Source organism: Lissotriton helveticus, chromosome 2_2, assembly GCF_964261635.1.
Source record: "Lissotriton helveticus chromosome 2_2, aLisHel1.1, whole genome shotgun sequence".
Taxonomy (NCBI): domain Eukaryota; kingdom Metazoa; phylum Chordata; class Amphibia; order Caudata; family Salamandridae; genus Lissotriton; species Lissotriton helveticus.
The window spans coordinates 1910817-1934178 of NC_136060.1; the positions used below are offsets into that span (position 1 = coordinate 1910817).

Genomic DNA, 23362 nt, shown 5'->3' on the forward strand with positions numbered 1-23362 from the left:
GGTTGAGACAACATCATTCTGCCTTGTGTGTGAGCTTCATACCCTTTGGTCCAGATTCCTTCTTTCCAGACATACTGTTGTTAAGGACTCAAGCAGTATTTCCACATAAGGTGGTGAATCTTTTTCACATCGGATAAGGTATCACTCTTCTGACAATCTTTACTCTGCCTCATCCCTTGAAAGAGGAAGAGAGATTCCATCATCAAAGAAGCATTTCAATTGATCAGTCATGAAGTGTGGTGTTTGCAACATAATTGTAATTTTGAATTAGATGAATGAGTTTGAGGAACTGTCGCTTCAAGAATTCACAGAATGTGTGGGTAAGTTGCTTTTTCACCCTACCAGGATGGGCATATTTTCCCACAACTTGCTATGGGTTCCTGCCAGCTTTAGAGCAGTGTGCAAGGCCCTGCCCTTTCTCAATATTATTTTTAATTGCATTTAGTAATTGGATTGCTGTTGTACCCTTGGTAGTAAATATACGTGAATTAACCCTGGGTCAAGAAAAAGTGACATAGCAAATAATTGCAAGGAGTAAACAACACTGGGTTACTTTATTACATTTAATAAGTGATACAGTTGGATTGTTGGCAGAAAGAGATACGCTGGTTACACTCAAATAAATATGATTTACATTTAATGGTATAGTTCGATGTTCTGTCCCAGTTCTAAAGATGCTGTTTGTCTTGTTTGAACCATTTTGGCTTTCTACTAATGTCCTGGGTCAAAGGGCTATGAATGTTTCTGCTGTTGGGGGTTCTGTATTACATCCAATCTATAGAGAGGGGGGACACTAGGAGCTGATTATTACGACGGGCTGGCGCTGCAATGCCCTACCGGTCCCCAAAAAGGGTGTCTTTATCGGAGATCTTTTGATGAGAATCTGTATGGGTGTGTGAGTGTAAGTGACAGCGAAGTCTAAATTACTGGAGGGAGAGTGGGTACTATTGATAAGGGTGATCCCTCTGTCAATGTTAAAACAAAGTGTCTGGTGCTGCTCTAGGGTATATTATGTCCCACTGTTCCTGGATATATGTCCCTAATGAACATATATAACGGTCAACATGTTTCGCGCCTTATGTGGCCTCAGAGGGAGATCCAAAGCGCTTCTTTAGGGCCAAAGAGAGTTCAATTTTAGTATCAGTGGCAGCCTGAACTAACTAATGCTGCTAATTCTGTAGAAGGGAGCAGCATTTCTGAAAAGAAAAAAAGTTTAGGACAGGGGGGTGTGAGGGCATTAAGATGAGGACACACTGTCCCTCACAGATAGAGTAGCACATGACAAAAGTCTCTTCCTCTTTCTTCCTCTACAAGGAACAGTGACTCCCTTTATGTACTGGTTCTGTATTACTTGCAGACCGTTACACAAAGGGGGCTCAGGTGGGGACCGGATGGGCCATCATGGCAGTATGACAGGGAGGGGTTGAACCCAGCGCCACTTTCACTTCAAAGTGCTTCACCTCCTTCTTTTATAGGGATCTGACACCAGGCATGCCCTTTCTGTTTTTACCCAAGATAGTTTGAAGCCTTGAAAGGTTAAGGGCTTTCCAGAACCAGATGTGGTGGTAGGACAATGAGTCCCACAAAGCCTAGCACCAGGTATAAATATTGGACCTCCAGAGCCACTTATCAGAGCACTGCTGTACCAGTGGAAATTAAATAAGAACTGCTCTACTGTTTGAAGTATTGCGTTCCTGTCCGGGAAGGAAGACTGCACCTCCTTACCTTCGTCCGAGGCTATCATGAGTGCCTCCAAGAGTCAATTGGCTGACCTTCTGTCGGAGCTACAGGGACACAACAATCTTCAGAAGACTCCCTGCAACTGTGCAGCTGACCTGCTGCGAGTGGACCCTCAACTGAACCGGCTTGAGCCTGCTAGCCTCTGCTGGAGTGAGTCCCTGATCCCCAAGAGGTACCTCCCCAGGTCCTGGACGCTTGGTTGGAATCAGAGTGTACACCTTCTCAAGAAAAAGTGAAAATCCTGAGGATTAAGCTCCTTGTCACCCTGAACTGGATTGTTCACACCCACACTCTACTTCCCTCAATGTCTACTAATGCAAAGCTCAGGTGAGACATATTCTTTGAGCGACAGCAACTGCCAGCAATGACAGCAATGCAAGAACTGCACTTTGTTCTTCAGCAACGACTGCCCATGGTGACCGCTAACCCAGAGCTAAAGCCACCACATATGTGAAGCCCAACTAGCTCTTAGCGGTAGAGCAGCGACTACCCGCAATGCACGGTCTGCTCTTGGCGCTACAGCAGCAACCATTAGCGACACTCTAACTGCTCTTTGTGACCTTCTCCATCGTAAACGGAAGTCTATGAACCACAGTTGGAAGCTAAGCCTTCAGCGGGACAAACCTGGTCCCCTGAATTTGTGACTGTCCCCCTATCTAGCAGGACCAGATTACTGCTAGCAGTGCTTTCATCTTCTAGGCCCTATTTTCACAAAAATGTTAGGATCGAATATTTCCGGTTCTACTGATTGAATTTTTGTCTTTCTGGTAACATTTTATTTATTAAAATGTACTCTATATTCTAAGTTGGTGTGGTATTTTTCTTGGGTTGTGTTTTCACTTCATTACTGTTTGTGGGCTGCATAAATGCTTTATACAATGCCTCTACTTTAAACTTACTGCTTTTGTGCCAAGCTACCAGAGGGTTAAGCACAGGCTAAGTTAGTGACTTTTGTTGTTCATTCTGACAACTAGGAACAAAAAAAGCACTACATTGAGTTAAAAGTCCACTTTTATCATTTATCCAGTTAAATAGGAGGGAGGTAAACTGCAAATAGAGAAGATAGTCTCCGGAGTGTTTTTCACAGGACTTCCTGCCGATGCACAGAGGAATTATGTTTGGGGTAGCGTGGTGAATGAAGCAGTTTTTCTGATTTATCAAGTTACGAGATATTTGTCTTTTTTAGACAATGTTCCCTTGAGGTCATGTGGAAAATGATGAGCAAACACATGATTTAACTGCGTTGACACAGGAAATTTGCAAATATAAGAAGTTATTGGGAAGTAAAACGCATTGATCATTTGTATAAAGTATCAGCAAGCTGAAGGATTAGATTGCTTGCTCTTTTTCCTTGTGGAACAGAAAAACATATGTGCTTAACTGATGATTTGTAGTGAATGGAAATTGCTTATTAACACTGATTAGAATTCCATTGAATGCTTATTTGAAGTTCCAAATAAAAGTGTAATATTTCTCTGTAAGAGGCTTTACTAGTAATGTAAATGCAAATTGTGATTTAAAATAGGTTTCTAGTGAAAATATATCTCCGTATACTTTATTTCTGAACGCTTTTGGTTGCCTTCTGATCAAAATATAACTTAAAGCCTCATTGTGGACCTTTTAATTGGAAAATGTCTTAGGGTGAATCTGCGGTCAGAAATAAATTGACATTTGATTGATTTTTAATTAATTTGAAATGTTGAATTGCTTTGACATATCTTTAAAGAAGGGTGCCATAGTTTGTCTATATGAAACAAAGTAGAGAAAATTGTGTCCCGTGTGGTCAAATCGAGCATGAAGTCTACATTATAAAAAGACAAAGGTTAGTTTTCAATTATCTATTTTACATGAATTATGGCGTTGATGCAGATTAATGTCAAACCTTAATGCATCCCCCTCTACACCCCATTTTTAGAATCTCTCTCTTGGTGCTCGTCGACTGCTCTACAGCTTTTGGCTATTTGGAACACAGGCTCCTCTGAAAAAGTGCTTACATCTGGGTCCAATCAGTAGCGGCTGCTACCAGACAGAGGTGGTGGAGTGGGGGATGGAAACAAATAAAAAGGAATTACCTAACTCTTCCATCCTCTTCATCTTCCGGTCCCAGTCCCGTCTGGCAGCTCCAACAGGAAGTACATAGGCAGCAAGCTCTCCTGAGCCAATCACAACACTGCAGTGCAGCTTTGTGAATGGTCTGAGGGTGGTGATTTGGTGCTCGAATGGGTACACGTAGGCTTTGCATTTTCCTCACCAGGCTGTGTGATGCAGCCTGGTGGGAAACAAGCAAATTACGCAAGAATGCTTGGCTGGCCAAGAGGGCCAGTCAAGCAGTAATGCCACTTCGGGAGTGCAAACCACCTCTCTCCCTGTGGTGCCCAGCCCCGCGAGCCACTGACCGCCATAGGAAAAATACAATGATAATAACAATACATTATTATCGGTCTATTATTTCTTTGGAACAGTGGGGCAACGCATCTTCGCCTTAGGAGAGGATTTGCCACTGGGTCCAATATTTATATTGTCTAATCTTCTAAATATTTGTGCCCAAATTTCTAACGTTATTATGTCTTAATGCTTAAATCGTCTTTCGTTGATGTAACAGGCTGTGCGCTTGCCCCCCATTCCTGTTCATGTAATTTTGATCCAGCTGGATGCCACCTGGGCTTCTGTGTCATATCTTCCTTCGTCACATGGCACCATAAGGAAGGTCCACTGTTCTACTAATTACCATTTTGCTGTTTGACCAGACTAGAGTTTGTGCCCTAGTGAAAGACATGAGGAACTTAGTATTAATAAATATGATGAAGCGCATAAAACACAGTGTCATGTAATATTGTAGTAAAGAGGAGCCGGGCGTGACTCAAGGACATAGTGGAAGACAGCTGTGTGGGCATGATCCAAAATTCACCAGGAGGCTGAGTATCCCGGAATAGTGTAAACATACTGATTGTATTATTCCGTAGTGCAGGCAGATCAACCTGCGTTCGTTTTGTAAGAACAACCGAAGTCTGCATAACACCCTTAAACCCCTGCTCTGAGGGCGATAAACAAGGTTGTTTTTCTAGGCTCCTGAATGTGTTCTCTGAACTGAGTTTGAAACCTCATACGTATGTTAAATAGGAGTGATGAGTTAGAATGTCTACTTAAAGTGTTTTACCTTACTTATGAAACTTGTCTTCTGAATGAGTGAGTGAGGAGTGCCCTTGTGTCGACCTTGTCTGAGTCTCAAGTCACAAACCCAGTCTGAGGTTGGACTGTACATTTGGACCTTAGCGCCTGCCACTGCCAGGTTTTTGCACTTGTTTCTTAATCCTTGGACGCAGCATATCTCTGGTCCTAGTGCCCTATTAAAAATGCACGACCAAGAGCCACTCCTATTATTTCAACTCAGAGAAGAAAGTAAATGAAGTCCGGACAATTAGGCTCTATGAAGGCACATGCTCCATGGCTCCCTGTCTATTGTACAACCAGCCGTGAACACGTACACTTTTGTTTGTCTGGTTGCATATGTTGAGGTCACTTACAGAAACGTGGCCATATTCAGTCACCATGACATTTATGCTTCTACATGGTTTATCCTATTTTAAATTTGATATAATTCGCCTTTTTTGATTTCTATTCACGAAAGGTCAGGTGTGTTGTGCTAAATAAATTTGAACTTGCTCTGCAGACTATTACTGTGTGATGAATTCATGTTTCACACAACAAGCACGTGTGAGTACCGAGCTCTCTCTCAATCCATACAAATGTAGTCCCATTATGGAATATTTTTCCTTTGCGAGTCACAGCCTAAAGCTGTGTTCTATTGTCTCCTAGTGCAAATCTAAAAAAAAAAATCATTCTTTAGCATTCGAGTAGCCCCAGTTTCTCCAAATTAAGCCTGTGTCCAACTCTTTGAGAGTTATTGAAGTGTTGAGTTATGTTGGTAGTTAGTTGCAGCGCTGAGACTTGACTAGGATTTTTTACAGACATCTGATATGATGTGTTTCTTCTAAATCCTTGATAAAAAAATAAAGAGATGTAAACAAACCTAAGTCTGGGAAGGGGTAGTCAAACTGCCGTTCAGCACTACATAATTAATTTAAACAATTTTAGATATTCCTTGGAAAATAACAGAGAAATATATACAATTGTAAGACCTAAACGAGCGAAACAGTTAATCGATCGAGGTTCTGACACGATCATTTTATGGAGCAAATCATATTTCATCTTTAATAGCATCCTGTTTATTTCCTGGGCTAGCAGGGTCTTTTGTGCTAATAATATACATCCAGCCCTCTCAGGGTTTGTTCAGTCTGGTGTTTGCTTGCGAATTTGTTTGAAATCCCCTTTGTGCCTATATTACACAGGCTAAAGGTGCTAAAATACATCACGAGGCTGGTAATGCTCATCATACTCAAGTATCCTTTTAACATAGGAGGCAACAGAGGCACTCTCCCCTGAATTAAGAGCCTGTGTCCAGCTGTAATTTCTGTGACTTATGTATTGCTCCTGAAATAGACATGTTCTCTTACAGCATGAGGGTCCTTTGTAAGAAGATAGTGTTCATATATGTCGATTTGCAATAGTGGAGACACCTTTAGCAAACACTTTGCACACAATAAATGTAGGCGTAAAGACTGACAGAAACGGATACATAAACATGTTTGCTATGTAATGGAAAACTAAATGTAAAGCGAGCCCTTAGCTCGTGATCATTACACAATTTTAACCATAACAGCGAGTTGTGCACACTAGGTAACATGAAACTTCTTTCCTCACTATATCTTAATGGTGATCATCACAATCATGAAGATTACCCGTTAAATAGATCTACTAAACAGGTCCTACCTATATGGAGATTTCTAACCCTAACTCCTTTGGCCACATAAAGTCCACGTCAGTGGTTGGATCATATTCAAAAGCTTGTCCTGCCATATTTTCAAAAAATAATTAAAGGTGATTTGTGAAATTTTCTAATGTTGTGATCGGACGTTCAAGGCTGTGATGTTCATCTCCATCACCATGCTTATTTTCTAGAAATTGTAGGTCTAGAACATTAAGGTCTTCTGGGCTGCTCTGTTTTGGCAATTACATATTGTATATTTCGTTACAAAACGCATTAAGTAGGCAAAAGATGCGTAGTCCTTGCATTTAGTGAGTTTGTATCTCTTCACAGTGAATCAGTTCGAACCTGGGTCTATAAATATTACATCGCTGGATGTATATGCCAACCATTTAAACATTTCGGGGCCAATTCACAGAACTAACTTAAGACAAAATCCTAAACTTACTACTTTTGGTAATCACAGAAGTTAGGATTTTGTCTTAAGTTTGTCTTAAGACAAACTTAAGACAAATTTAAGACAGACTTAAGTTAGGATTTTGTCTTAAGTCTGTCTTAAGTCTGTCTTAAGACAAACTTAATACAAAATCCTAACTTCTGTGAATACCAAAAGTAGTAAGTTTAGGATTTTGTCTTAAGTTAGTTCTGTGAATTGGCCCCTTCGATATTTGTTTCTGTCCCATTGCCTGTGATGCTCAAGTCAAAGGTCTGGGACTCAGCCAGGGTTTAATATTCTGTTCAATTATCAGTGTGGTGTGTATTCCAAAGAATACAGGATAACGTTCTCTGTCCTCTGCTCATCACTCATGCATGCACCCTCTCAAAGTCCATATAAATATATATAGGGTCCCTTCTTCGTTGTCCTTTTGTAATTTCCTGGTGACCTGATGGTGTAGCCAAGTGCTGAAAGCAAATGTGTGTCCATCCTGGCATGCATCTGGTGCTAGGTCCTCAGGTCACTAGCTTCCACACCTGAGAAGCACCTACAAGATGGTGCACCATTCCAGCCCCGATCACGACACTAAGCATAATCTCTGTAATCTAAACTACATGTGAAGAGTAGTTTTCATTCTAGTACATTGATATATAATAGGTTTTGGACTAACAATTATGTTGTACTCACAGATAAACAGTGCTTGATTTGTGCCTTTTTAGCCACTGCTCAACCCCCGGTCTGTTCCTGGAGATAGGGCAGCATTCTAAGAGACAGTGACAGACAGCAAAATTGAAGTTCTAAGTCACCTGTTAAGCTCACACTGTAAATGCTGGCTTTCCGGAAGTACATGGAGAGCGTGTCACACGTAGAAGAGCTTCTGTGGATGCTTTGTGAGAAAAAAAAAAGCTCTGCTGCCGTCTTCCGTCCAGAGCCAACAGGTGAGACCAGACTCACTTGTCTTTCCAAACCGGGTCACAAAAATAGAAGCAAAATAGACAAGACCTAACCATTCAGCCATTCAGAGTACTGAGAGCTCTTTGTTTGATTAAGGAACCATAATGAAATTAAAGGATGTATTTCCCTTTTGCATCACCAAACATATGGGGTGCCTGTAAGGGAGTGCAGCAAAGCAGATGGAATAAAAGGATTGTGATTTTTCTTTAGCCACTTTATGGCTCACTTAAGGGTGCATCAAGTGTCCTTGATCCAAATCAACCCTTCAGGTAGCTTCTAGTTGGATTTCAAACACATAAATAGGTTGGTCCCAGAAGAACTAATGACAGGCGGCTCAGCAAGAAGGAGAAAGTGTCACAGAGTCAGGGGAGGGTGGTATGAAATAATCTACACCCCTAGCCAAAGTGCAAAAGAAAAACATATTTCCTTTATGTCAAAAATTGTGAAAGTGTATCAGGAGTCCTATTCATCCAGGAACTAAGCCGAAAAATAAATGTGCGTTTTTTTGTTATTGAAAAAAACTTGAGTGTTAGTTGAGTGGGTTATGACCCACCTCAAAGAATAATCACAATCCTTGTGAAGATGAACCACTAAAATCACTAAATTAACCTGTGCTTATCCCTCTGGAAGCTTGACACAAAGCAATCAAGCATAACGTAGAGGCACCATGTAAAATATTTCTGCAGCACTAATAAAGTAAAAACACAACATGAGAAAAATCCCAAACCAATTTCGAAACGTACTAAATTTGAGCAAATAAAATTACACCAAAACAACAAAAATCCAATCAGTAGAACCAGAGATATAAATTTTAAAATATTTAATTAAAAATAGCACCAAAAAGCAGAAGAGCTGACCGTGGTTCCCTGGTAATGCTACACATAGTCAAAGTCAAAAGTTAAGGGAACTGTGACAAAGCACGAGTCAAACAGAGTTTATCCTGGTGGAAAGTTTCTACCTTTTATTTAAAAACATTTATGGAGAAAAAGCGGTCAGTGGCTGAGTGTGCTGCCAACTGGGTCAACAATGGTACTCGACGACAGCAGGTTGCTGAAAAGCAGGGTACCAATTCAGCCGTTGAAGCGAATATAGTCTGGAGTCCGTGGTTAGGAAGGCAATTTCCTTTGGCTTGGCATTGGTCACGGTGAAGTACTTTAAGGTTGGACTTGGATACTTTTCCAGAAGTCATCCAAACCGGCAAGCTGAGTCTAACTGGTGGTGCACCAGTGGCCCAGATCTCTAGGCAAAAAGTTGGCAAAAAGTTCCTAAGTCCTAGATCTTGCAGTTCGTGTACAGGAGGAGTACACCCAGGGGCAGCTCCTCTATTATAGTGGAGGGGTGTTGCCCCACCCCCCCTGCTGAAAGTCAACAGAGGCAACAGCATATATAAAATGATAATAACATGTTTTTATTATCATTTTAGTTTTGTTCCTGTAGGCTGCCTGCCAGCCAAGCAGAGGGAGGGGCGGAGATGACCACAGTGACGCTACAGCACCAGGGGGGAGGGGGGAATGGTTGGCACTGCTAAATTGGCATGATGGTTTGGCCGGCCCTAGAGGACCGACCAAACCATCAAGCACACTTAGACTTTCTCCACCTAGCTGTGTAGTACACCTGGGTGGAGAAAGAAACACAGGCTTCCAGTATATGTCTGAGCACAGAACTGAGGCACTCAGACCAATACCAACACTGCTCACATGCTCAGAATGGTATTCCCAATATGTGAGCAGCACTGGGCTTGGGAGCTGGAAGCCTGCACAGTTTACACTGGGTTCCTGATGAGGACGGGAAGATCAAGTGGAAGGCAGCAGCAGTCTGAGCAGGTAAGTGACATTTTATTAAATTTTATATTGTCTTTTTTGGTGTTCCCCCATCCCCTCGACCCACCACTTCATAGTACGAGCGGCCGCTCCTGAGTACACCTTAATACCAGCTGATGGTCCAGGACCCGGGAGGCACTATTTGGGATTAGGACTCACTCTAACATAGACCAGTACATGGTTCTGGGCAGATCCAATTGCTAGTGGTCAGCTGGGCAGCTTCGAGGAAAGGGTCACTGGAAGCTTGTTGTGTCCCTGTAGCTAAAACAGGTAATCAGTCATGTAACCCTTGACGTCACGTCTTGGGTCTTGGGTTCAAGTCAAGAAGGTCCAGTTTTCCTTCATGTTTTTCAGACAGCAGAGTAGTCATTCTTCTGATTCTTCACAGATCCAGGAGTGTTTTAGGAGGGGTATTTTGGGTCCACTGTTATGCCCTGTGCCAGCCTGTGAGTGGAGGGCAAGCCATTGTCCACTTCTTAAACCAGTTCTAGTCAGTTCCTCTGTCCCCCACTGGGTTTGATGCAAGCCTGACTAGGGAGACAAATAGGGATAGGTATTGGTGTGATCTTCTTCTGCTAGTGGCAAGGCAGGCATCCTTTGAAACTCAATGAGTGGCTGAGCACTGCCTCCAGGTCATCCTGTCAATGGAGGAGTCCTCCCTCCTCCTGTCCCACTCCCAAGGTCCTTTGTCCACATTTAGGACTAATACACATTTCCCCCAAGGGAAGGTATCAGTGGTCAGATGACAACTGCACACTGTCAGGAAAGCCTTTTGATTTTAGACACGGTAATGACAGCTTTCTAAAAGTGTAATTTTCAACATAGTAATATAAAATCAGGCTTGACTATTGAGTTAGATTGTAAATGACTATTTATATGATTCCTTGAAACATTTTTCTAGCCACTTCCCATTCTGATTTTCGACCTTATTAAAAGTAATAGTGTACACTACTGAGTGGTAAACTTCGGGAGGGCCTACCTTGTCAAAATGAAAAACAACTTTGGGGGGTTTTACTGTCCGGACATGTGAAACATTAAATGTACGTGTTCTACTTTTTAAATAATGTGTACCCTTCCCTATGGTCATATAGAGCCCACCTTAGGGGTGACATAAGTATCAAAAAGGAACATTTAGGCCTGAAAAAAGGTGTGTTTTTCCAGGTGGAAACGGACGTTTAAAATTGCACACCCAATCTGCAGTGGCAGGCCTAGAGACATGTTTTACAGTGCTTATTTAGTGGGTGGCACAATGAGTGCTACAGCCCACTAATAACATTTATATTGCAAACTCTGAGTGCTTGTAGTACTACTTTACTAGAGACTTGTAAGTAAATTAAATGTACCTATTGGGTGTAATCCAATTTTATCATGTTTAAAGGAGAGAGCACAATCACATTATCACTGGTTAGCAGTGGTAAAGTGCATAGTGCCCTTTAGCCAATAACAGTTGATTTCAACAAAACAAGAGAGGGGAAGGCAAAACGTTTGGAGCTTGCAATGAGGGCTGGTCCAAACATGACCCCTCCAGCCTCATGTTAGGGTAGACTAATCAATACCGTGATGGCTTTACCTGCTCAGGTGATAGAATGTGGACAATGGCCCTCTATGACTCAAACACTTGACAGTTCTATGCCCTTCTTAACTCAGTTGGATCCCTTGTCAACAATCCCATGAGCCACTGGCCTGACTCATGTGAAACCCTTCTCCTCACCTGTGGATACCATTTCTGAAGCACCTAACTTTAATTTGCTTGCAGATGCATCCCAGTAGTCAGATATTACCACCATGCCCCCCAAAGTGATGTTGCCCATTCCACCCCCAGAATCAGAATTTTAACCCTCAACCCAAGAAAAACTCTGCATAACAACAGCAACCAACAGAGGCCACTGACAGCTGTCATTGTCAAGAGCCATGACTCTGGCCATTCAGTGTTCTGTGACTTCTGGGGTTTCTGAGCGAGGGGAGCAACAGCCCTGGGTGGTAGGCAACTGTTGGAAATGGCCCTTTTTGCAGGGTTATCCCCAAAACCTCTGCTTCTTCCTCCATTGTTTTTCCTGAACTGTGGTTATTGTCTATAAGACTCTGGGCACTTTACTACCGCTGATCAGTGCTAAAGTGCAAATGCTCTCTGTGTAAATTGTTTTTGTGATTGGTTATCCATGATTGGTATATTTGTTTTACCAGTAGGTCCCTACTAAAGTGCACTGCTGGTAATTCAAATGCTACTAGTGGGCTAGAATGGTGATGGATTAAACCCAAATCATTTGACTGGGGGTGAGTGTTTGATTTGCTCAAACGCTCCATCCATCATCCCCTTTTGTATCGCTTTGTTCGCCCTAAGTGTGGCAGGGTATGCTCAGACGTGAGTCCCTTGCTCACTTGGCCACTGGATTCAAGATAGCCTGACTGATGAGGATTATGAATCCGAAACCGGTCCCAGGATGCTTGTCTCCGGTCCATGGAAGACATGGCTTGGCAGTTCGGGCTGTACTGTTCCCATGAGGCACAGGGTCAGACTGATTTGCATATAGCCATGTCTGAAATGGGGTGGCTGAGTGGGCTAAAGAATGGTGATGGATTAAACCCAGATCATTTGAATGGGGGTGAGTGTTTGATTTGCTCAAACGCTCCGTCCATCATCCCCTTTTGTATCACTAGTGGGCTAGCAGCACTGATTGTGCCACCCACATGAGTCGCGTTGAAAAGAGATGTCTAAGGCTTGCCACCGCAGTGCCTGTGGGCAGTTTGCTAACTGCCATGTTGGCACTCTCTTGCCAGGTCTGACCCTTCCCTTTTCTTATACATTAGACATGCCTGTGTTAGGCCCAATGTACCCCCCTGGGCAGGGTGCAGGGTATGTGAAAGATAGCACATGTACTAGTGTGGGTAGCGTGTCCTGATAGTGAAATACTGCCAATTTCATTTTTCACTATTGAAAGGCTATCTTGCCCATAGGACAGAATGGGGAATGCTGATTAACATGTTTACTTGCATAACTTCCCTTAGGGGTACGATAGCAAATTGGAGTCTGGTATGCCTGAACTCAGAATTTAATAACACATCTTTTAGAAGGGATTGATTTTTAAATTCTGTTTGAAAATAACACTTTTTGAAAGTGGCTATTTTTTTGTTCAACCTTTCTGTGTGCCTCTGCCTGTTTGTGGATCAGCTGTCTGGTTTGAGAGTGACATGGGCAGGGGTGGCTCCATGAGTCTGGCTGAATAGACCTATATGCATTTGAAGTGGTGGGAGGAGTAGCACCTGGGTCTGAATAGGGCTGTGCCTGCCTTCCACAATGCTAGCTTCACCTCTTGTGGTGCGTCTGATGACCCTGGCCCACACTAACAAAGGAAGAAGTAAGTTGTGGACTGGCAGAGTGCACCCAGAACTGGTTTGACGGGGTTCAGGACTCCTTATACATAGAGAACAAAGACTTTTGGGGTATACATATGAGCTGAAAAACCGGAACTTTAGAAAACTTCATGATCAAGAGGAATGCCTGCCAAGGAAGATCATCTGAGGAGACTGAGGAGAAGTACTGCCCTTGCTCTGTGTCTGGGGTTGGCCTGAAAATTGCTGTTTCTACTGAGGAGAGGACCAAGGGACTTTGCTGTGTGCTGTGTCCCCTGCATGAAGAAGGACTTTGTTGCAGGGCCTGGCGCGGCTCAGAAAATCACAGAGTTTGCAGCACAGCCATCGGGCATGCACGCATCACCTCTACGTTGTCACATCGCAGTAAAGACACCATTTTCTCGCATCACACCGGATCTTTGCAACGTATCAAGGCGCCATCTTGTCGCATCGGAACCGGAGCAGAGGAAAAATTGACACATTGCCTTCTCTGCGAACCTTTTTTTTGTTTTGCGTTACGCATCCTAGGTACTTTGTGAGTAAAGTGTTGCATTTCATCATCTACAAGCTTATTTTTGCAACAACCTGTCTAAAGACATTCTACTGAGGTTTTGCATGTTGGTTTTTTGTCGTTTTGGTCTTGTCTAGTTTCGATAAAAATATTTTATTTTTCTAAACTAGTGTGGTGTCCATTTGTTGTGTTACTGTGAGTGTTGGCACACATATTTTACACATTGCCTCTGGGAAAAGCCTGTCTGCTCGTGCCAAGCTACCAAGGGGATGAGCAGGGGTTATCTAAAGTGTGTATCTCCCTTACTCTGACTAGAAGCAAGGGTCCCTATTTGGACAAAGGTACCTACCTCTGCCAAGTAGAGACCCCATTTCTAACAGCAACATTTTACTACTCTCCGTCCCAACAGTCCAGGGGAGGTAGCTTGTGACTAGACACTCATCTTAGAGGTTTTACTCTGCATCTGAACAGGGGCCAGGATGAGCCTTTCCTCCCCCTGCTCCTCCACCTGGAATTCTGTATCTACTGTTTTGTGGTAGTACCCCCAGAAACCTGAGCTTTGAGGGTCGCTGCACCTTCCACCTCTTCCATTACCAGTGGCAAATCATTCCCCAGAATGCAGTCAGTGGGCATCTGTAAAGTACCTATGACCCGTCTCTGGTAACATCAGGTGGAATAAAAGTGAATTTGGAAAAAGGAAAAGAGGCCAATAGAGAAGAATTTAATAGGGTTAAATAAGATTTCAAATTATTTATAATAGGATGAAATTGTCAAACAATATGCACGAATGGCACTGCACAAACACATGCACATCATTCCACCTTTGAGTGAAACTGGTTTGTTGGTTGAGGGGGGTTCAAAGGCTACCCAAGCAATAGTCACAATTCCTGTTGGGGTGAACTATGAAAAAGTCTTTAAATTGACATGTGTTTAACCCCCTGGGAGCTTGCCTCAAAAACAGTCAGGCATACCTTGAAGTCAACAGGTAGAGTAGTAATACAGCACTTAAACAGTAAGAAAGTAAAAACACAACACAGGAAACATTTCACTTCAATGTAGAGAAATTGAGCCAGTTTTAATTCATTATTTGACATTAATCAGTTGTTCCAGAGGTTCAAAGATTTAAGGTAAGTATAGGGCCTAAAGGTACAAAGTGCCACTCACAGTTATCCGGTCATGCTAGACCGGGGGAAAGTCACAAGTTAAGGATGACTGCAATGGAGTGCAGGCAAGATACAAGGCCCAGGCTTTACCTACTGAAAAAGTTACCTCTCAAAGTCTGGTGGGAAGTGTCCAGTTCACAGTGAAGGAGGCTGTGAGGAGCAGGGCAAGATCAACAGATGGTCATTGCAAAAGCACAAAGAGAAGGCCAGGCATTATGGACGGTCATCGCTGTAGTACGAAGATCCTGTCAGTCATTGCGAACGTTCATTGCTGGACGTTTGCATTGATAGTGAATGCTGGCTGTCGATGTTGTCGTGCGAAGTGCAGATCTTTCGTTGCCAGTTGTCGCTGGCGATTGCTGAAGCACAAAGAGTCGGGTTCACTAGAGCTTCATACTTGTGGTCTACGCAGGCAGCAAGAATTCACAAGAACAGGCATGTTTGCAGTCATGAAGAACCCAAAACTTTACGAGCTCACCTTTTCTCCCAGAAGAAGCTCGACTGATGCCACACCAAGGATTTGGAGGACACCTCTGAGAGATCAGGAACTCCAGATGCAGGTCCAGTTGCAGTTTCAGTGACGCAGGTCAGCTAGGCAGGTGCAGAGAGGACTCTGGGGCTTTTTGTGTCCCTGTAGTTCAGAAATAGAGGCCAGATAACTAGCCATTGGAGTCCCTCAGGTAGCCTAGAATGAAAGGAGCAGGTCTATCGCTCCTTCTCAAATGGCAGGGCAGGCCTCAAGCAGCAGGGTTGTCTTCAGGAAGCAGGGAGGTCCTCCTAATGTAATGTCCACAGGTCCAGGAGTGTATTGAAGAGTGAGTCTGAGGGTGCCAGCATTACACCTGATGCCAGTTTTGAAGTGTGAGAAACTTTTGGAGTTTCACCCATCAACAGTGTCTGGAATTTCCTACCTCTCTGCCTTGGTCCAAGGATGTCTGGAGTCACCATGACCTATTTTGAAGTTCTTTGTGTGTGCGGAGGAAGTGTCTTTAAAGTGCAAGCGGGGCAGTACACAGCTCTGCCCCCATATCAAGCTTGAACGGGCCCATCCAGCCAAAACCCAGTCCCTCTATTGTGTGGCTGTTTGAGAGGAATACATTAAGGCCAACAGCACCGAGTCATGTGACCCAATAAACAGGCTGTAGGCACAAAATAATTAGGACAAGAAATGCCAATTTCCTAAAAGTAGCATTTTCAGAATTGTGACTTAAATCCCACTCTACCAAAAAGAGGATTTTATAGTGCAATTCCTTAGCCACAAAACATTAGATTTCTACCTGCTTCCAAACATGTTATCACTTAATCAATGTAAAAAGGTAATCAAATGTTATCCTATGGCTGAGGTAGGCTTTGAAGTGGCAACAAGCACATTTGTGAGTTTTTCACTACCATGACATGTACAACTTAAGTAAAGTACATGTCCAACTTTGCACATACAATGCGCTCTGACCCATTGTCTGTTTAGGATTTACCCTAGAAGTGATTTACATGTATTCAAAAGGAAGATTGAGGCCTGGCAAAAGCGTTTTTGTGCCAGGTCAAAATGGCAGTTAAAAATGGGACAAAGGCTGCATTATTTAAAAAGGCTACTTAAGTGGTTGGGACAATGAGTCTCACTAGTAGCATTTAACGTACATTCCCTGGGTACATTTATTACCACTTTACTGGGGACTTTAACCTAAATTAAATGTTCCAATTGAACGTAAGCCAATTTTACCATGTTGAATGGCTCTAGCACAAGCACTTTAGTACTGATTACTTGTCGCTTAACTTAGAAGACAGGTGTGTAACATTTTTAAAAACACCAATACATTAAATAGGTAAGGCATAACACACAATTAGTAATGGTCACTAATTTATAAACATGAAACGCTTTTATGATTAAAATGACATGAAAATAGCAAAAAAATACAATGTTAGAAACCAGGCATATGAATTGTTAAAGAATAAAACTTTCTAGTGCCCAAAAGCCAAAAGCATCACTTTTGGACATCTGGTCTTTTTGATCAGGATAAACTCAATGTTTCAGGCCGCCACAATGTAGCATGGCTCAGGTACACTTAGCAGTAGGGCCCAGTCAAGTTTCTACCTTCTGACTTAGTCACTATTTGGAGACTTTTCTCTCGACATTGAGCAATGCGCTTAGTCAGGCGGGCTTTGGGTTTGACAACAGTGGCTAGGCTCAGCGCAATGCCTTAGTCAATTTCTGGAAGTCTTGTCAGTGATGAAAAGCACCAGAGCTTCAGGCAAACCTGAATTTTGGGCTGAGTCACGGTTCAACGTCGCCCGCTTCACTTTCTGTTACGCGTCAGTCACCTAATGATGGGGCATATTATCAAGGACCGGTGTTAAAATTATCGCTGTTTTATCGGCAGGAAACTGCCGATAAAACGGCGATAATGGGCTTGATAATACGCCCTTGGGTATTCCCATAGAAGCCCATGTTCTGATGTTAACAGGGCTTCTACGGGAATTAACAAGTCGTATTATCAAGCCCATTATCGCCATTTTATCGGCAGTTTCCAGCCGATAAAACGGCGATAATTTTAACACCGGTCCTTGATAATATTCCCCGAAGTTCTTTATAAAAAATTCTTCAAACTTCTGGATCTTCTTCTAGAACATCTTTTTGGGGTTCCTAAGTGTCCACAATACCAATCCAAGGTTCCAGAAGCTTGGAGTTGCTCATTGGGATGCTGTGTCTTCATCTCTCACAATGCACCTGGTCAAATCATTTAAAGTTTAGCTGAAGGAGGTCAGCTAGATTCTTCTTGCTGGACATGATGCAGGTTGAGCTCCTTTAACCTGTTGGTTTCAGGGAGTCCCCCTCTTTCACTTTTCAAAGCAAAGCAAAGTCCTTAGGGCTTTGTTTTGCAAAGTGACAGTACGTGCAGTCATTCAGAGTGCAATCCTCTTGATGAAGGCCAACGTTCCAGCAAGACAGTGCCTTCTTTTTGTGGTTTCAATCAGGGATATGAGCAAGTTCTATAACTTATTTTATGTGATAGTTATAACAAATCTAACCTTGGCATTGTGTTTGATTTATTGCAATTATAATTGTAAGACTTTGAAGTATGCAGTATGTTTTTAGTTCACTCCTTTCGATTCATAAACTTTATTCAACAGTTAAGTCATAAATGTGTTTCATAAAACATCCAATATTTACAAGATAAAATACATACAATAACATAACAGAATACATTTATATAAATATTTTAAAACGTAATTAAACTACCACATAACTATCGTTGAATATACAATTTGCATAAAACCATAACGTCATACATTTATTATTTTAAAATCAACAATCTCTACTTGATAATCCATAATTCATTATAAAGATGTCCTCTTATTCAGTTTTGTTAGTCTGGGGGGGATCGGGATAGGGCACTTTTAATTTTACGGTAATTACTGCTTCAGGCGAATAACCCAAGCCCATTTCAAGAACTTTGCTACGGCTATAGCAATGGGAGGACTTGGGTCTGTAGATAAAATTCTCAACGCCTCTTCATGTTGGCGGGTTCCAATTAATTGGCAAATAGGTTTCACCCACTTTTGTCGGGGTGCTGCATATAGTGGACAGAAAAACAAGATATGACTTTCAGATTCTTGCTCTTCCCTGCACCTCGGGCACTTATCATCATTGGTTATTCCTACCCATTTTGCTGTAAATAGCCTTGTCGGGAGGGTGCCCACTCTGAATTGAAAGTAAAGCTTGCAGTCAATTGGGTTCTCTATGGCATCCCAGTATAATTCCAACATTGGTCGAGCTTTAAATTCTAGAAATCGACCTGTGAGGTGAGAAGAGAGACCCTTTGTGCATGTTGTTAGGTTGATCATCTCCCAATATCTGGCCTTCAATATTTTTTGGGAGGGAAATACTGCATTTGATGGATCATCCCACAATTCTCTCATTCCCAGTCTCACTAGCAGGGATCTAATTTCCTTCAGCCAGGTTATTTTTTGGAAGGAATCCTTTTTAAATAATATCTTTTAGACCCCGAGCATAATGCAGGAGTTCCTCGGTGGTCCATATTCTACGTCAATACAGTAATGGACGTAGGGGAGCTAGGTCTTTAACTGCTTTCCTCCCAAGATCCCACAGCAATGGTATTAGCGGAGTACTTTGCGGGACAACTATAGCTTTTCGCAAAAACTCATTTTCTACAAGTGTCAAGCTTTTTAGGTTTTCAAATACCCATAGTTCGGACCCATAAAGGGCCGCACTTAGAACCTTCATCCCATATATTTCCATCAGTGGGCTTATAGGTTTAGTTGTTGAGGTTTTAAACCTTTTCAGAAGAAGTCGTGACTGCTGCTGGTGCTTTAATACAGCCAAATCAAGGGGCATATTATCAAGGACAGGTGATACATTATCGCCGCTTTTATCGGCAGGAAACTGCCGATAAAGCAGCGATAATGACCTTGATAATATGCTCTATGAATTCCATTCAAAGCCCATGTTAGATGTGAACACATCTAACATAGGGTTCGATTGGAATTCATAGAGCATATTATCAAGGCCATTATCGGCAGTTTCCTGCCGATAAAAGCGGCGATAATGTATCGCCTGTCCTTGATAATATGAACCCAAGATGGCTGTTCCAGCGCATATCCCTCTGCAGGGTCACCCCCAAATAGGTAAAGGCGTCTACCTGCTCTAGTGGGCGGTCATTCATGTATATGCTTCCTCTAAATGGTTTAAAGAACTTGGAAGGTTTACGTTCGTTAAGGGACATGAACTTTGTTTTTGCAGTATTTACTTCTAATCCGTGCAGCAAACAAAAGTCTACAAACCGCTGGAGGGCCCGCTGGAGGCCACTCGGTGTTTTGGAGGCTATCAACGTGTCATCCGCGAACATGAGGATTGGAACATGGTTACCTGCCATCATAGGGGCATCAGTGGGGACCAAGGAGAGGTAGTCCGCTACCCCATTCACGAAGAGTGAGAACAGGGTAGGCACCATAACGCACCCCTGACGCACTCCCCGTTCAACTGGGAAGGTTTCCGTAACCTCTCCCAGTAGCCCCCACCAAACCCGGGCAAAGTTATCCTCATGTAGGCGCACAACCAAAGTCAACAGCTCCGGGGCGATTCCCAAACCCTCCAGGACTCGCCATAGTTTACAACCTGGCACTAGACTCAGATCCACAAACACTGCATACAGTGTCCCTTTTCCCAGGACCACCGTCCTCCAATAGAGGATAATAAACCGAAAAACTTGATCAATCGTACTTGTTTTGGGACGAAAACCTGCCTGGAGTGTGCTCAAGATGTTATCCTCCACCCAGGTCTGTAGTTTTTCCCAAAACAAGACAGCCCATAATTTTCTGGATAGAGTCTATAAGGCTAATGGGCCTATAGTTGCCTGCTAAAGACTTATCTCCTTTTTTATACACAGATACAATTTCTGCTCCCTTCCAGGAATGGAGGACCGTCATCCCTTGTGCAATGGCATTTGCTAAATAAACAATGTATTGTCACCAACGTTGCTTATCATTTAGGAACACGTCGGCGGGAACGCAGTTAAGTATGGGTGAAATTTGCGAATTCGCGGTCCGCGAAATCGCACAAAAGCAAATTCGCGATCCGCAGAATTCGCGAATTCGTGCGGATTTGCGAATTTTTTTTGCATGTTCGTGGGGTTTTTTGCTTATTTGCGGACTGCTTGCAGCGCACCGACTGAGACGTTGTCCATGCGGTCGTACATGGGCGCGGCCCTCTTCTGCGCGTTGCGTATTTCCATTTCCGGGCGATATTGGCAATGTCGCGTTGTGTGCGGCGCGCTATTACAAGTTCGCGTGTGTATTTGCGTACTCGCGGGGGAAATATCGTGCGAACTTACCCATCCTCAATGGGCGCGGCCATCTTGTTTTTCATTCATTGCTATGGACCTGTGCATGCTTTTGAATCATGCTTGAATCTTTGCCATCCTTTCTTTGAACTTTTTTTGCTCTTTTTTGCTCATTATCCATCTCTCTATTTGTCTAGATCTATATTTTGTGTTTTTTTCAACTTTTTGTTACTTTATTTATCCTTTTTTAGTTTAGCTCTCTTTCATTTTTTTTCTTTCTTCCCCCTATTCTTTTCTTCTTTCGGCCAGGACCATGGCAAAGGGAGCCGGCAAATCAAAGGGGAAGGGTCCTGCACCCCGTAGCCAGCTCCCTTGCAGGCGATTGAGGGGAGTTGATGTAGTGGCCAGGGAGGTTTTCACCGCGGTGGAGGTGGCCGCCCTGGTATTTTTTGTTCTGCGCCACCTCCCTAAGACCGTGGCAGCAGGGGGCAGGCCCGGTCAAGGGTATGGCCTCCGGGAGCGTCGCCAGCGGTGGGATAAGGTGTGCCGGGCCATGCGGAGGGAGTCGTGGGTCCGGCGCACCTACGACCAAGCGACGCACCGGTGGGCCGAGGACTTCGACCGGGAGCAGGACCTGCTCCACCTGCTAGGTGTGGTGATCCCTGGCCTTGTTGAGTAGCTATTTAATAACTACTTTGTTTTCTTCTGCTCTGTGTTATATTGCTAATATATGTTTTTCCTGAAGAGCAAGAATGCTGCTGATTCGATTACATTGCAGGTAAATTAATGTTTAAATAGCTTCTGTGATTGCAGATGCTCGCCTGCTCAGTGGCGTTGCTCCAATGCTTACTTGTTTGCTACTTTGTGCTCATTTGAGCAGAACTGCGTAATGCTAGAGAGACTAGAGACTCAAGTCTAGTCCTTCCTTTGTACTCCTACTGCCACTAAGAGATAGTGATGGATTGATAGGTTGAGTATATTATGACTTGTTATTAGTAGTAGTAGTAGGAAATTTTTTAGTGCTCTGCAATCATGATGACGGACTGTGTCTGTCACGTCGCGTGCTGCTGACTGCTGGTAGTCGCAGTAGAACCTTTTTGTTGTTGGTTTAGTTGGTGATTTACATAACTTTCCAAGTAGACGGCCTGCGAATCCAGCAATTCTGTACTAGTAGTATCCTCCTAGTTGACCAGATCAGATAGGTTAATACATGTAGTGCAATTGTTGCTAATTTGTTTCCCCGAGATAATTTTAGATTGTGGTAAAAGAAATCAAATATTTCAAAAAAACAATCATCCATGTTGTGTTTCTTTATTTCATGATCATCATCAGCACCTCCCAGGGGCAAGGCGACTAGCAGCACCATTCAGACTCTGGTGGAAGAAGGTGGACAGTCACAGCAGTCCCTTGCAGGCTCTTCTGCTGGCCCCGTAAGTTGTTCTATTGTTATTTTATTACTTATACTTCCCTAACTTTTACAGCTCTTATTCATTACAAACTGTTTCCTAATTCTATTTTTTACAAAATAGTCTTTGATCTTTTTCTAATCTAGACTACTTTCTACATTCTTATCCTGCCTCTACCATCACTATCTGTGCTACTGCTATTTACGATTATGAGTTGGTCTGTGTAGGTAGCTAAGCTTGCCCAGTTGGCAAACGGTGTTAAACAAAACTCTGACCCAGAACAGAAGTTGAACCCCCAATCCCCTGACCGACTATGTAGTGTGTCTGACCAATGATTTTACGACCCAGAACAACAGAAGAAGACTATCGCCGAGTCCCGGCCTATCTGAGTCACTGAAACATGACTTCCAAGTGCAGTATTTCAAACCCTTCCGCTCACTCACTCGTGAACAAAAACCACACAGTGTTTGTTAGTTTTAAAGTTTTACTTTCAAATAAGAAATGAAAAAAAAAATTCTTTATTTTTAATAGCATAGTATTCGGAGCGAGCACTGCTGATTGATGACGTTACACTTTAAACAACATTCCCATGAATTAAATTACTTTAACATAATAGTTAACAGACACATGAAATTATTATTAAAACTGTGCGGGAGCCACCACCTTATTTAAAGTACTTAAAGTACTGCTGGTGATGACTTACTAATAGTTGGTGAATGGTCCTGTTGGGAGAAGGGCAATGTAATCTTCTTTCTGTAATTAGAAAAATGGTGCACGTTTAGCAAGCATTCATCAGTTGTCCTAAGAAGTGTAGCATTTAATGGAATAAGCATATAAAAAGTTAACATCCTCCCCTAAGCCGTTACTATTTTTCAATCCCAGTAATAAAAAATGTGTTATGTAACATTTTCTTCCATTACGAGACGAAATAGGGGGTTGTGTATGGCATCTGAAAATATGACATGTTTTTTCTAGACGTCACATCTGATGCAGCACAGCTTACCACCAGTGCCGGGGCCAGCACTTCGGAGGGCTCCACTTCAGGGGCGGATGCGGCGGCGCCACCAGGACGAGATGGGGGGGGAAGGCTCAGCGGCGGCGGACGGTGGTAAGTTATTATTCTCCTTACTTATTGACATTTTTGAGTAGGCTCGCAAATGAGTATATGATGTACTGTACAGTACACTAGTACAAGTACACTGTACTGTTAAGAACAGTTAATAATTTAGAACTACTTTTTTGGCTATCACAGAGAAGACAGTCAACCTTGACTCGAAATAGCTTAAGCGGCGGTACTTCTCGGGTAAGCAATGGCCCCCTCTATTTGACTTCAACTCAGCTGACAAACTTTTATCGTGAAG

General features: G+C 42.9%; 1 protein-coding gene across 4 annotated transcripts in view; it reads right to left on the reverse strand.

Annotated features, from left to right (window-relative positions):
- Positions 1–23362, reverse strand: part of LOC144821706 (uncharacterized) — a 545268-nt gene that overhangs the window by 253196 nt on the left and 268710 nt on the right. Inside the window, exon 5 of one of the 4 annotated variants that reach the window (XR_013608396.1) lies at positions 22478–22754. The exons of the other annotated variants lie outside the window; for them this stretch is intronic. The gene's annotated coding sequence lies outside the window, so the exon portion shown is untranslated. Of the gene's footprint in view, positions 1–22477; positions 22755–23362 lie in introns of those variants that run through there. 4 annotated transcript variants of the gene reach the window in all.